Source organism: Protopterus annectens, chromosome 6.part0, assembly GCF_019279795.1.
Source record: "Protopterus annectens isolate FY-2018-M chromosome 6.part0, PAN1.0, whole genome shotgun sequence".
In the NCBI taxonomy this organism is placed as follows: Eukaryota; Metazoa; Chordata; order Ceratodontiformes; family Protopteridae; genus Protopterus; species Protopterus annectens.
The window spans coordinates 736,454,762-736,471,544 of NC_056737.1; positions in this window are offsets into that span (position 1 = coordinate 736,454,762).

Genomic DNA, 16,783 nt, shown 5'->3' on the forward strand with positions numbered 1-16,783 from the left:
ATGCAGGGCAGATAGACTAACCAAAGAGGTGATCTACACCAAATACACAATGGCACAATTCATGTCTTGCTACAGGTAAAGGGAATGGTGCACACCTGGTTATGGATTTACATGAGTTCCAGATGGAGATATGAACCAGACAAATGAGAAATCTATGGAAATTACAAGTTGTGATGCCCCTGCACTGGCCTAGTAACCAAGGAGCCTCAATCCTCAGCAATGGCAACAGTGAGGTGGGGGATGTACACACTGGGAGGATGACAAGTACACACACAGTAAAGTGCAATTTCCCTTAAGACCACACAGAAACCTGGGACTGGTTTCTCCCTCTTTCTCCAGATCTCCAATAAGATTCCCACTGGCACAGCTATAGGTTTTAAATCTCAGCTGAGTGGCCAAACTAAGACCTCCAGCACCCTTTTTGTCCAACCAGTGCTTCGTGTCCGTGCCCAAGTAGCTGACATACACACACTTTGAGATTTGATTTATATAAAACACACACACAAAGGCTGGCACAGGTTTATTAGCTATGCCCCCTTCTGCCCAGACTATAAGGCAGTTTACACCACCATCAGCCACTACTTATCAGCTACTTTAAGGCCCTTAGCAAAGGGTGGTCAATCCTACTGTTACTATTAATCCAAATGGTAGTTTGACCAAGTGTCAGGCTATTAGGAGTGGCCTGTACAGTGTCACCAAATAGATATGCAAATACTATAAGAGCTTAGATATCTCTAGACAGACCACCCACAATTGAAAGGTTTAAATATATTTAATAAATCATAAAAGAACAAGACAACACTAAATAGGTATTCAGTTACATCAGAGTTCAAAATTGCAAGAAATATTTAAAACAACATTGCAGGACAGTCTCAAATAAACATAGAAAGCATCTAACTAGCTATACTTTACTAGATTGCAATCTGAACCTAAAAGAGATACTATGCCCTAAAAACTTACTTACAGAACAATAAGCAGGCAGAAGTGGTGAGTGGATGTTCTTGTCAGGTAAAACACAAAATACAAAAATGCCCAGTCTCTGTCTCTCAGAGAGTTTTTAAATTAATATTTTAAATATTACTGCTGGGATACTTGCAGCTTGACATCACTTTATGTCACTTGACTTCAGTTCCCAAGCTAAACCCCCATTGTTAGAAACTAACAGAATTTAGCATCTCCCTGTGGAAACACACATCCTTCAGATGTTTGCAGCTGCTAGGAGACATAAAACAATAAAACACTTACAGCACAATGCAGAAGGCTCTGTAGTTTTCAGCATACTTTCCCTTGCTACATTAAAACTAACTTTTATGACACAATAATAAAACAATTTAATTTCAACTATTTTCTTGAAGTTTTGCAACAAGTTAATCCTCTATGTTCTAGTTCCCACTGTTAAAACATATAAATTTACACAGGTACAATAGTTCATATACATTTCTGTTCTTTTTCAGTAGGGTACACTGTGGACACATCCTTAAGCTTAGTACTTTACACACAATTCTGTATCAGCAGCTTGATATACCGACAACATACAGTTCTAATATAGTGGTAACGCAAACAGTTGCATCCTGCTGATATTCACAAATGACACATACCTATTTACAAAATTCCAGATAGCTGGGCTGGCAGTATCTCTTTTTGTTACATTTCTATATAAATCATATTAATATTCATAAATGACATATAATTATTTACAAAATTCCAGATAGCTATGCTGACAATGTGTAACAAGGCAACACACAATGCACTTTAACACAGTCCTAATTTTCTCTGTCAGTTAGTCCTAAGATTTGAAGATGCAGCACATTAGGCAGTAATGTATATGGACAAATGTAACAGGAAGAAGAAGAATGAACAGTAATATTACTGTCAGATATAAGGAAATGAAAAGCTAATGAAGAAACATGCTATATTATTCTCCTAATTAGCTTTAAGATGAAATGTGAGATATCCACATCATCAGGTGAGTAGGTGTATTGTGCAGTGAAAATACTCAAATAAGGGAATGGATAGAAGCAAAAATCTTAATTGTTTTTGGTAAAAAGTAGGCAGATGCAGATGCCTTAGAAGATGAGTAGATTAAAACAGGAGTGGCTGTTGAAAAGAATGAAGGAGGGGAAACTCCATATCAATGATGAAGAGGGGTTAACAATAGGTTCCAAATCACTCATGAAAAAGAAGGGTTATCCCTACTAGGTTTTGCCTCATTAAAACAAACTAAGGACATTAGAAACAAAACATCTTCTGGAATATATATGGGGAGAGAGCGAGAGAGAGAGAGAGAGAGATGGTATGTGATTTATTGATGCACGTATTCATTGTTTGCAGAAACTCTGGTGGTTTTTATCAGTGGTATAGTTAGTCACAAAATGTAACATGGCTTTTTCCCCTTTCTTCAAGTTTGTGTGACCCTGGAATTAGTATATTTAATTTCCAGGGAAATTTATTTTTTATTTTTATTTTTTTTTGTAATACAGATGTAAGCTGCTATTTTGTATTTGTGATTACTTTTTTGATTATTTTAATGGTGATTAATGGTAATTGCTGTTGAGTCCATTTGGTGCAATTACTCATTATAAACTCATATTATATATATATATATATATATATATATATAGAGAGAGAGAGAGAGTCTCTATTAGATGAATGAACGATTAAAATGTCGAGTATGACATGACTGAGAGCTTTTAAGTGAACGTTCATCTAAGAGAAACCTCAGAATGTCGAAATAAGGAGTTTGTAAAATTTATAGTTGGTCAGCCGTCAGGAAGCTAATGGCTGATGTCAGAGCATTCACCCTGTCTAACTGTTCTTACAGTCCTCCACTGTGGTGTGGTCTCGGCATTCACCCTGTGCAATGTTAGGACAGTCCTCCACTGTGGTGCGATCTTGGAGTTGGTATATTTAAGTAAGGGGGTGGGGGGCACAACCCCCTCTGCTGGGGTGTGTGTGTGTGTGGGGGGGGCAAAGCCCCTGCTTTATTTTGTTTGTCGATTTTTTTTTTTTGGGGGTTGTAATGGTGTACAGTACATTTATCCATCAGCCGTTGGCTTCCTGATGGCTGGACAGCTATAATTTTTCAAAACTTCTTGTTTTGACATTCTGAGGTTTCACTTAGATGAACGTTCACTTAAAAGCTGTAAAAACTATATAATTATATTCAAATATCAACCTCATTCCAGTGCACCCAACTCACCAAATCACCAGGATAGATTTTGAAATGGGTCCTGCAGGGGAGGCAAGTAAGTGTCATATAGTAGTGTAGTGGCTGATAAAAACACAAATAAACCAGTTGAGATAGATCAACTGTGTGTCAATATTTGTGCATTCAACATTTGTAACTGCTGCCATGTATATTTATGCATATGTATGGACTTAACTGGTTGAAATGCATTCCTTTTGAAAGCATTTTGTTTGAATTAGAGTAATCAAATGCAATGCAGTTTGAAAAGAATGAAGTAAACACTTGTATTGTTGATGCAGGTGGAGACAAGGGAATTTTCCCTTTTCTCTTGTATTGTGCAATCTTGGAGTTAGTATATTTAAGATAGCAGGGATGTGGAGTATGTCGTTCCTCATATGGTGGGTGCAGGGGGTCTTATCCTTCCTTCTCCATAAAAAATAGTACTTTACTTTTTTTTTTTTGGTCTGCTTGATTTTCCCATTTTTGAGCTTGAGCATTTTTGTTAATTAAAACAGACTTCAAAAAAGACATAGTTTGAGTATTGGTCATGTGCTCCTTATACAGATAGATAGAGAAATAGATAGATAGAATATTTCTAAATGTCATGAAACAGCATACTAATGAAAGAAAGGAGCAAGTCTGTTGGATTACATCATGATTTTGCTTGTTTTGCTGTAGACTTTTCACCAGATAGGCCTGGTAGAATGAAAAACTGTAACTTAAGGAGGTACATAATCTATACTATGTAGTTAAAAAAATGTTTGTTGTTTTGCAAGATGGCAGACAGTTTCTTAGAATGTTTAGCTGCACTGTATTGTTCAAGGTTAGTACTTTCTCCCTACTCCTTTTTGTTGTATGGATCCAATTTTGTACAAAAGAAAGAAATAAAGAAAACTAAATAATGGGAGAAACAAGATGGAAGATGATGAAGGTCTACCATTTTCTTGTCAATAATTATGTTTTGTTGAATTTATCTTTACAAGTGTATGGGTAGCTGATAGCAAATGGAATTTTTTAAACAGTTTGATTTTATCCACCCATGTGACCAGGAAGAGCACTGTAGGGTAAATATGAATTTCTTTGTTGCATAAATTGTGGGATTTACAGCTAAAATGGTATTTATGGGCTCATGATGTTGACTTCTGGGTGTGGCAAAGCCCCCTTCCCCACACTTACTAATGTGTACTAACCCCAACCTACTACAACTCTGCCCCTAAACCCTGCATTTCAAAAGTGGTACAAATTTGACTTTAGCTAGAGTAGGAGTCTGGATGGATACCATTAAAAGGGCAGGGCAGATGGTTAACCAGAGCGCACATCCAATATATTGGGAAAAAAAGAGAAAAGGAGAAGGACTATGCTGTTAGGCATGTGTGGTGCCAGCCAATATTAGAAGAAAATACATTTTCTTGTTTTATGGGATGCAGTGCTATTGTATAGGGATTCACTACTTTGTCATACGGGCAGCTAGGACAGTCCATGTTCAGTTAGGTGGACAGCAACTTGGGATTCATCCTCATATGGTGACAAGCAGTGGAATGGCATTATGAGGTGGAATATGCTGTCAGTAATCACATGGACAAGGAATGAGGACAGCTTGAAGATGTATTGATTTATCGAGGGGGTAAATGATCTGGGATGTATCAGCAACAGCTCCTTATTGAAATGTTGGTACTCAAAATACAGAGTGCCAAAAAAAAAAAAGACCAAAAACCTGGAAATCAACCCCCAAACTGATATATTCCGAGATCATCATACCTTGGAGAAAAGACAATATTCTAAGAAATATCATCTCAGACTTGGCATATACAAGTCTGATTTTACAGCCTTTCAGTCTCCACATTTTGGGACTCATCCTAGTTAGTCCCAACAATTCAAATGGTTAGTAAAGTAAAAAAAATGATCACAAGCATTATTTATTTGAGAAGCAAATCTCCAAAGTCTTAATCATTTGTTCAGGAATAACACACATATAGTATAGAAGGGAGCAAGAAGCCTAGAGGAGATTGGTCCATGAAGCACATAGGTTCATAGGTTCATAGGTAGGTACTAGGCTATTGGCCCTAGGACCTATATAAGCCTAGCCAAACGGTACCCTGGCTTTTGCCACCCAAGAAAATTATTTTCCTGTGCCCCTATCAAGCAGAGCCACAGATGTGATCCCCAGGGTGAATTTCCTATCTCCCATCCAATCATCAAGATTTTTCTTGAAGAGTGCTAATGAGGAGCTTTGTTTGATATAGATAGGTAGTTTGCTCCAGAGTATGGGAAGTCTCTGAGACAGGAATCTATCCCTCCAGCATGTTCTGTTTATTGTGGTGACAAGGTTTAGGTCCCTAGAGCATGTAGCTCAGAGGGATTGGGATTTCTTTACGTGGAGCTTGTCCAACAGCTCTGGGTTTGACATAGCTTTGTATGTTAGGCAGAGATTGCCTCTGAGTAGGCGATATGCAACAGAGTAAAGCTGGAGTTTTTTGAAACGGTCTGCGTAGGGCATCTGTTTGAGGCCGGTAATCCTCTTTGTGAGGTATTTCTGTGGCCTTTCCAGTTGTTGTAGATGTCTTGTGAGGTACATACCAAAAGGGGCGTTGTACTCTATAATGGGTCTAATGAGTGATGAGTAGAGGGAAACAATGACCTCTTTTTTCCTAGATGAGCTTTTATGATTTGCAGGATAAGGACCTAATATAGTACAGACCAGAGGAGGTCATCTGATGAGGTAGGTTTGAATGCTTGTAAACTGCATATCTAGTTATTACTGCAAAACATTGTAGGTGGAATATAAAAAGACAGAGAGAATTGAGGGAAAGAAAGAACATGAGAAGAGTTCTGGAAGGGCTGTTGTCTTGATAGGTATTTGAGGAGATAAAAACAGGGAAAGAGTTAGTTTGGAGAGTAGGTTTTAGCACGATGGGGGAACAGGCCACAATTATTTCAAAATTCAGAATGTATCCTGGTTGGCCAAAAAGGAATGAAGTACTTGGAGGCCGGGAAGCCCCGGGAGGAAGATTGCAATATCAATGCCTACCCAGTTGGATAAGTGAAAACTACATACTTGCAGTATGGATGGATGAGTAGGGAATGAGTTAGGAAAAGACAGCACAACCATAGGTAGAATGCAGTGCACAGGCTACACTCCCCTGGAGGACACAATGCCTCCTAAATTCTGAACTGGTAAAGATCCTGTACCCTTCCAGAGTGATAGTAAAGTAAAAAAAAATTACAACTTTCATGTTGGACAGCTGAAGGAATAAAACCCTCTACTACATGAAGCAGTTTATTAACAGCTCATACTCTTAATTCTCTGCATTAACTGCTGTGTTGTGTTCTCCCTCAATGCACCAAACTGGTTAAAATAACATATCTTACAATGAACACTTTATTTGGCTATATGGATTTCTAAGCATGATTTTTTTCAGGGCTTTTAAATGGCATTTTTTATGATGCATCCTACGTCAGCCACTCCATCAACAAGTAGTGAGAAACACAGCTGTAAATAAATTTACTGCTGGTTGATGAAATACATGGACAAGGAACCTCATTATGGAAGCTACCTGAGGAAACCACTGATAGTATAATCTAAGTGACAATTGATATAAGGCAATAAGGGTACTGGAAGTTATTACAAATCTTGCAGGTCTCAGGTTTGTTCCAGTATAAACCAATGAGGTCAAGCAGCAGATGAACAAGGTTAGAAGATCCCTTTTTGGGTGTAGTGGAGCAGCTTTTTGACACTGTGAGACACTACATTTTAGGCAAGCTAATAGGGCAGATAAACTACTGAAAAGTTACCACTCACTGCCATTGATGTGGAACTTGGAATTTTCCAAAGACTGAAGAAACTAGCAGTAATGTAATGGCGGTAGGAGAATACTGAAGCTCTCACAGGATCTGCTGACAGTTCCACATGCATACCAGGAGGAGGAGGATGATGAAGAACTGCATATCTGAGTGGTGGATGAAGAACTGCATATCTGAGTGGTGGACTGCTAGGTTATCACAGGGTAATCTTTATTAGGGAAATAGGACAGAAACTTACTGATGAAGCAAGGGTAACCAGTAGCAGAAGGGTGACATTTGCTGGCACATTCATATTTGATGGAATACTTTAACTTGATTAGCCTACAGTGGTAATTCATGACAGGCAGGCTATTCAAGTTGCATGAATGGGCTGGAAAGGAGGTAGTTTGTATAAGTGGGTCAGGGGTGGAGACATTTGTACAGAGTTACTGGATGCTGCTGGTTTAGTGGTGGGGATGAATGAATGCTGCATATCTGAGGAATATGTCTGATGGTATGATTGATCTGAAATATTTATATCCAGGCTTAGGAATTGCCTGCTCTGAGAATGCAGTAGTAGGCATATAATAATGGCTGGAATCTTGCAAAACATGGCTATCAAAGCCTTTTCACAATATAATTTATCTGGAAACTACTGCCAACGATGGCATTGTTAATTGTATAGAGAATTACCAGTCTTGGAGAGGTCTAGTTGATTATTGCAGCCCAGAAGGCAGACTGTTAACTTTATATGCGTAATCATTTTTGGCAAGACTGCCAGAAAGTGCTAGAAGTCTGAGGGGGCTCAATAATTTTGGCATTGCAGAGTAGAAATGCAGCAAGTTTAACAGAGTTGTAAACTTTTTGCGTAGCAAGTTTAGTGTAATTGAAAGGCTACAGTGCTGTTTTCAAAAGTTGAAAAAACTCCATACACAAAGTATATTTAAAATGAAAGAATAAATAAAGTATCAGAGAGTGACATTTTACAGAGATTATGTTTAGGCATGAGGGTGTGACCTCAGTACAAGCACAAAACCAGAAACAAATCATGGAGAAGCAATCCTTTGCTGACAGGGCAATGGAAGAAGAAAAAAATAAAGACAGTGAGAAAGAAGAAGAGAGAGAGAGAGAGAGAGAGAAATAGAGAGATGGAAGAGTTTATATGTGAAAGAGAAATAGAAGCCTTACAACAGGATTATTTGCTACTGAGACACTGATTTAAGTGGGAGAGGTACACTAATGTGAAATTTATTTCCAGCTGCTGTCAGAGAAGATAAGAAGTGAAGTACCTTTCTTAGGGCCAAAACAGATACTTGAAAAAAGACCCTGATGTTTCCACTGTATTACCGTAAACTCTATACAAATGCCTCTTCCTTGAGAAATAAAGGGATAATGTCAGACATCATACTGGTTCATGAGTCCCTACACGTACTGACAAATGGATAAACTGTATGGCTTAATTGTGTTCATCTGCTAACTTTTTTCCTGGCTGCGTTATTAAGAGTTATGTGTCCAAGAAAGAGCTATGTAATTAAGAAGAAAGATTTATGTTTAAAACTGAGTACACAAAAGGTCTGAGCCAGACTCTAAATCTGGCATAGCTTTTATGGCCTCATTTGTCAGAATCAGCTTGAGACGTATGAAAAACCCAGTTTCCTCATTTGCTATTATAGCTAAACTGAACTGCTACACAGCAGAAAACAGTATAGTAACAATGAAATGGCAAATCGTATTGTATGGGAGAATGAGTGCCATGGATTAGCTGAGTTAGTGATGGTAGTATTACTATTTATAAAATGATTTTACTTGTGTTGTGTGTTATGGGCTTGTTACACTCACTGAAGTTTCTTTTTTTAAACACCTTTAGTGAATTGTCACTTATGAAGTCACTGAAGATTCTTATCATTGCTTTGTTATTGCAGCACTGGTCCTAGTATATGAAGCCAGAGTTGTAATGCACTTCACAGCTTTACTTTGCATTGCTTCTGGCCAGTCCCCATTGTGCAATGAAAAATTCAGCTTGCACTGGTGTCCTTTTGTTCTAAACTCTGTGTGACATTTGGCTGTCCAAATAGATAACTCATCACTCTACAGTAAGGTACATTGCATTTGCTTTTGATTTCTTAACAGAACCAGTCTATTATTTAATTCTGGTCCAACCTTACACTAACACAATTACAAATAAGCTTCTACTCTGTTACAAACTGGCTGAGTATTGCTGTGTTTCTAATGTTAATGTCTAGCAAATACATCAACAGGTTTCTTCTGGCTTTTTGCTCTAAGGTTTTGCTTTATGAACTGCACAGTTACAGCGAGTAAGTTTCTAGTGTGCTGCCATCTGGTTAAGTGTTATTTTTTCTCCCTGCCACTAACCTCTAGCATATATATTACCATGTTTCTACTGGCTTCTGCTGAAGAGTTCAGTTGTTGTATCTGACTTTATGTTTTATGAACAGCACAGTTAGTGGCAGTTATAGACAACTGTTAATACTATGAGACAGTTCTATATGTGAAAAGAGTTGGTTCATTCCCTAGTTTTTTTCATATCTGTTAACATTCAAGCTGCTTATTCTAAAGTGCTTAAAAGTCACATTTACAGACTGTATGTTGTGTAGCAAAGAGCGGGAACTAACTGAGATAGACATTCTACCTGACCTTCTAAAATCTGTAAACCTCCATCACAGTAATTCCAAACTTGCATACCAACCCATATCTCATTAGCTACTTTATTTTCCACCTGTCCTTTTGAACTGTGGAACCCTCTATTTTATTAATCCCAAACTTGCATCTCTAGACATATCTCATGTTAGTGGCCTTATTTTCTATTTTAAAAGCTATAAAGAAGGAATGCACAACTGTGAAATGTAGTGCACTATGTATGTTGGCCAAACACTAATTAATGCAGCAGAGCATAGACAAATAGTACTTTGTCTACCCAGTTCAACCATCAAACAATCCTAATTGTTTTAATCTCTCTTTTTCTCCCAGTGTACTGAGCACATAGTATCTCTGACAATTTCTGCTGTAAAAGTTAACAAATTCTCACTACCTAGAGAACTTCTACAGCTGAATTTCTCTCCATTTGCTAAAGTACAAAAGGAGAAATACCTTAAGTTAGACCCTATGTAAGGCAGTTTCCAAGAATCCAATGAAACTTAAAGAAATATCTTTGTTTTCCCTCACTGCTACATCTGTGTGTTCTTTACTGTACTGTACTGTTGAATCTGTTAAAGGGACACTCCCTCCCCCACCCACATCCACTCCCATGGCCTTATACTGCTGAAGATGAAGATAAATGAATACTTTAGCATATTTTAATCTAGCAGTGCAAAATTTCCCTAAAAAAGTAATAAAAGCCTAACAATAAAATTAAATATTGTGACTCACGTCAAGGGAGTTCAAAGACCTTGTCTTTGTATCCATAAATCTTCTATCTCATTGATTGTTTCTGGTGAAAAACCATCTGGGAGGTGGTAGTAAACTGCTATTCACTGAAGTATCTGATTGGCCCTCCCTTCATAGCAGTTGTTTTCCAGTTACTATAACCTCATTTCAAGTCAAACTTACTAGAATACTGCCTCTTTACTTAGGTATATGTTAACAGCAATTGAATAGCTTGTGTTACTGCCTTTAAAGTTATAAGGACTTGTCTTACATCCTTTCTCACTGCAGTTTTACATATTCTTTTCCTGGTAATTACTCCACAGTAGGCCAACCCACTCCATTCAACCCTTGCTAAGTTTGAGCTTCTCTCTGCTCTCCTACCCTACCCCCAAATTCCCACTCAACCCATTATATCTAAACTTATACCTCTCATACCCAACCTCCTCTACTCATTCTCCTATCCTGTGCCTAACTGTACTATCCAATCACAAACTGCTCTCATTATAGCATCTCCACCCATTTCTGCTCTAAGTTCCTTTTCATATCTCATTCTGCTACCTCCCATCAAAACCTACCTGTTCTTCACATTATTACTACTGCTCATTACCTCACCTCACCATTGTACAAGACTTTTACAAGCTAACTTTAATGTTTCTCTCCTGTATCACCTTATCTCATTCCTAACATCCTCACCAGTAGTAATAATATACAACACCAGTAATAATAATAATACCTCAAGCATTACTTCATCCTCACCAATCAACCATCTTCCCAATACCTACTCAAAAATCTCTTCAAGCTTATTTCCTGTAACTGCATTCCACTGTCATAGCCCCAAAATATTAAGAAATGTCAGTCCTGATGTCAAGGTAATACTTCTACCCGCCTCTGCTAAAAATGCCTTAATAAACAAACCATCTTTCTGCAATATACATCAGTGTGGTGACATTCACCCCAGCCCAGATTCCAACCAAACTCCAAGGCAAAGAATACACCCTAAAGTTTAAAAAACAGTCACTGTAAACCTTAGAAGCATATGCACCAAAATCACAGATTTTCATGCCTGGATGACTCAACACAACCTGCATATCCTAGACACAATAGAGACGTGGCTAAAACCTGAAATGAAAGATGCTGAAATAGTACCCCTGATAATACAATTATTAGGCTCACAAAGCAAGTGTTATAGCTATAATCTTCCCAAATATGCTCACAGTAACTCCTTATACAGACATAATCTCAAAATTTGACAAATAGAAATCCTAATCCTATTCCTAAAACTTAATAGAGCCAAGAGTTTATGCATTCCAATACTTAAAAACATACTATCCTAGATAAAAGATACAATCACAAATTAATTTATCCTCATGGGTGATGTAAACATTGACTGGCAGTCTTTATCTGCAAATTCAGCAATCAACAGCATGAATGTCTTTGGATTCACTTAACTTATAAATACAGCAACAAGATATGACAAAACTAACTCTCAGCGATCTATCCTGGACTGTATTCTGCTTACCAATGCATCTAATTTTTGCCTCCTCAGGTATCCTCTGTGCTACACTAAGTGACCACTTGCCAGCTTATACACACAGGAGTATTACACAACTAACAAAGGAACATAACTTTAAAACTACCCAACATTTCTCTAGTTCCTCCAAAGATTCTTTCATTGAGGCTCTGAAAGCAGTTAACTGGTCCATCCTAACAAGACTCCCTTTAAATTATGGAATTGAATACTTCAGTGCAGCATTTCTAAATATTCTTAACACCTTAGCCCCACAGTGTACAAAAAGAATTAAAAACAGCCATACACCATGGCTTCCCAACCAATGCAGACTCCTTATGAAAGACAGATACAAAGCATGGGTTAACTGGCAAAAGAAGAAAAATGACAATAACTGGCAACTATTCAGACAGCTATGAAACCAAGTGAAGAAACAAGTTAATATAAGGTAGCAATAAAAAACAACCTTAAAAAATTCTGGTCCTCCATATCCTCTCTCATCAACCCAGGTACAGAAAAGGATCCCAGCCCATATGAAGACATTCCCCCCTTCAAATAGCTACCCATTTCAATACATATTTCATAGAATGCATAGACAACTTAACTGCAAGCTTACCTAACACACCCCTATCTCACAGCTAACTTCCCCTACCTTAGATCCTAGTACATTTCCTTCACAAAAATCACTTAACTAAAACCTCTCTGATAGACACATAGACAACTCAACCCACTTTACCTTTCAACCAGTTTATATAACTCTCATAAAAAAGCTTTTACATAAAGTAAGATTTTGTTCTTCCTCAGCTAACAACCTTCCCCAGAATACCTAACTCTAACTACAGATGCAATAGTATACCGGACAAACATTCTTATTAATTGATCAATTGCAGAATGCTGTGTCTCTAACTTATGGAAAATGGCACATATTATCCCTTATATAAAGGAGGTAATTCCACTGACATTACAAATTTCCATCACATAACCACCTTGTCTCCCCTGTCTAAAATCCTTGAAAGATGTATACATCAACCATTTCTCCACTATCTCTTATAAAATAAGCTAATCACCAATATGCAACATGGATTTCAGCCATACCACAGCACCTCCACTGCATTACTATCATTTACAGACACTGTCAATAAAGCTTGCATCTCTAATCAACTTCTATCTGCAGTATTTCTAGATCTATCAAAAGCCTTTGACATGGTCTCTCACACTAAACTCCTCAATCAACTTTCCACCCTGGGTCTATCATCTCCATCTTTTCAATGGTTATCTAGCTACCTTGCCAAGAGGCAACAAGCTGTAAAAAAAGGCAATTATCCATTTCTGCATACCTTCCCACTTCCACAGGAGTCCCACATAGATACATCATTGGCCGACTACTATTTCATTTTTGTATTAATAACCTCTATTCATCTTTTTGTGAAGGCACCTTGATTCAATATGTAGATTATTCTACCATCATCTCCTCTTCAAACACTTTAACCTGTCTCCAAGAAATCACTCAATAAAGATGTCATCTCCATTGAAACTTGGCTTTGCAGGAGCACAACCTTTCGGCAAATGACACTGAAACAAATTAGTTTACCATACCTATTAGGAGTCATAATAGATGATAGTCTTAAATTTGACCTCCACATCCAAATCCAAAGTAATATCAAGAATACCCATCAAAAATAGGCATGCTATACAGAAACAGACATTTTCTGAGGATACCCACAAAAATGAATCTAGCCAAAACTTACCTTCTGCCCTTCCTATTCTATGGAGCCCCATTCTAACCATTTTACAATCATCAAAACAAACTTGAAAGCTGTTTCAACAAAATTGCCAAATTTGCTACTAATTCATCCTCCTTTACCCATCACTGTAAAGCTCTGTATACCCTTAGCTGGCTGGAAGTCCCCCTCCACCTCTCCTCATTCAACTTATAAAAGTACATAAAATCATAAACAAACCATTAGGCTGGCCATTCTTATCCCTTTAATCAAGATATATATTTCCCTAAAAGATCTCGCAGATACATAAATAAACCGAACAAATCCCCTGGACAAAGCCTATACTTGTAAATGGAACTCCCTACCTCCAACCACCAGAACAATTTCTAACCTACCTGTAAATGCTCCCTAAAAGAATATGTTATAAAATCATGGACCTGCTCCTATACCAGGTCTGGCTGAACTTAGTCATTATACTTCACTCACCCCACCAACCTAAGTCATGCATCACAACCATCTCCAACCTCCTACTTCACTCCTTTCTTTTGTTTTTCCCTCTACCTTACCTTATCCACTTCATCTCTGCATACTTTTCCTCTACCTGTTTCTCTTTCTTCCTTACTCACCTAAGCTAACTGAAGACACCCTACCCTGCATTCTTCTTATAATCTCCTTTTCTATCCATCCTTCTTTCTTCTATAATATGAACACCCTTCTCATATACTAAGACATCACTCAATCCCCCCTGACTGTTTTTAATCATGTAATCTCGTGTATTTCTTTTAAATATCTTACTAGAATTGTCTCATGTCTCATTTATCACATACTAATCTATCTAACAAGTAATATGATTAATGAATTTTACCTCACACATTTTCTCCAAGTCATATTATTGTTTTCATTAAACTCTACTATGAAACTCATGTTTATGTTGTTCTTATTGCAACTGTGATGCCCCAGCACTGGCTCAGTATTCAAGAAGCCTCAATCCTCATCACTGGCAACAGTGGGGGATGTACATTGGGGTTATTGAGTATATTTAAACCTTTCATTGTGGTTGGTCTGTCAAGAGATATTTACGTTCTGAGAGTACTGGCATATTTATTTGCTGACACTGTGTAGGCCACTCCTAACAGCCTTACTCTTGGTCAAACTACCATTTGTATTGATATTAACATTACACAGTAAGATTGGACACCCTTTGTTAAGGGCCTTAAAGTAGCTGATAAAGAGCTGGCTGGTGGCAGTAATAATTACCATATAGTCTGGGCAGAAGAGGGTATAGCTAGTAAACCTATGCCAGCCTGTGTGTGTGTGTGTGTGTGTGTGTGTGTGTGTAAATCAAATTTCAAACAGTGTGTGTGTGTGTGTGTGTGTGTGTGTGTGTGTGTGTGTGTGTGTGTGTGTGTGCCAGCTACTTGAGCAGGATCACAAAGCACTGGTTGGACAGAGAGGGTGCTGGAGGCCCTGGCTTGGACACACAGCTGAGATCTCAACTCTATAGCTGTGCCAGTGGAGTGTCTTACTGGGGATGTGGAGAAAGAGGGAGAAATCAGCCCTAGACTAACTGTAATCTCTGTGTGCTCTTAAGGGAAATTGCACTTGATGCAGACAGCTGCATCTGGAAATGCTGCATGTGTATCTGTCATCTTCTCAGTGAACTTCCTCCACTGTTGCCAGTGGTGAGGATTGAGGCCCTTTGATTACTGGTCCAGTGGTGGGTATATATATATATATATATATATATATATATATATATATATATATATATATATATATATATATCAAATAAATGAGACTTAAATGTTTCTGTTTGTGGATATGAATGTTAAAAATAGCGCAGTTTCTGTATTTGGATGGTGGTAATTGCATTTTTTCCAATGGATGGGTAGATGTTGGTCACTCACCTCCTCTTCCTAACTTAGCATGTTTTTTTTTTTTTTATTATGAAGCTGATGCATCTGTACTTACAAGTAACAGTTGGCTCTTACAGCAACCCCATGTATAGTCACCTCCATCCACAGAGCTACTAGGCAAAGTTGAGGAAAACTGAAGTAGATAGCCAAGCTTTTACCTTGTTTAATTTCTTCTCTCTAGTTGCACAATCTATTTTGCATTTATATTCTTTCCTTACCCATCATATGGCTGTTTCAGCCTATATTAATTCCATCACTTCTTCCTCCTAGTTGCTATATTGTGTGATTTGGTCTGTGGTATTGCCATCAAACCCTCTTCTCAATTTCAGAGCTGCAACATTATTCCTGTTCATACTACCACCATCATAAGAGTCTGGAACAGTTTTCCTATTCCTGCAGTTTGCATTCACTTCCACAGAACCTCATTAAGTTGCTGCCATTGAAAGTTTAATGCAGCTACAAAATCTTCCATGCATTGAAGTTTAATCCCTGCATACACCTTGTCATGCTAAGTAGCTACACTCTGTGCAGATACAGTTTAGATAGTATGTGTCTTAGGCACTTATGAATCTGTCTTTCTTGACTGAGTCCATAAAGACCTGTATGTCATTGTGCATTCATTAGCCAGAGTGATAAAACATTATTTTACCAGTAAGGTGTGTGTATTTCTCATGGTGCCTTGACAAACAGACCATTTTGTGAAGCTTTGGAGATATCTTCTTTGTGTTGTGCTGTAAACTTTCTGGCTTGGTGCCATATACGTATTCTGTGGGGCTTTTACTTTGTTAATTCCATCTTATTTGGTACCCATCCCTGAGACTGACATAACAATGACTTTTTGTTAAACCATACTTTAAAGCAGAGCACAATTTATTAATTATGTCATGCTGATGAGGCCTAGTAGAACCAAAACAACATGTCCCTAGTTAACCAAATCTGGCTTGCTGGCCTTCATGCTTTTCTAGAAACACATATATTGTTGCACAGTCATTAGCTATGTTGAAGCAGCATGTTTTTCTAGAGAAATGCAAACATCTCCCAATATGACGTGACCAAGGAGAGCTGCAAATCTGCTTGCAAAGATGTTTTTGGGGTATTCCAGGATCTTTTTGGCTTGGTCTCTAAATGCATTCACCAAGGGACTTAAGCTTTGTGGTCCTTCAGAAGGCAGGTCCTGTCTCCTGAACCTTGTAAACTTCTTTGAAAAGATCACAGAAGCTGTGAGCAGTGGTCACTTTGTGGATGCATGCTGCTTATCTTGACCTGATCAAAGCTATTGACACTATCC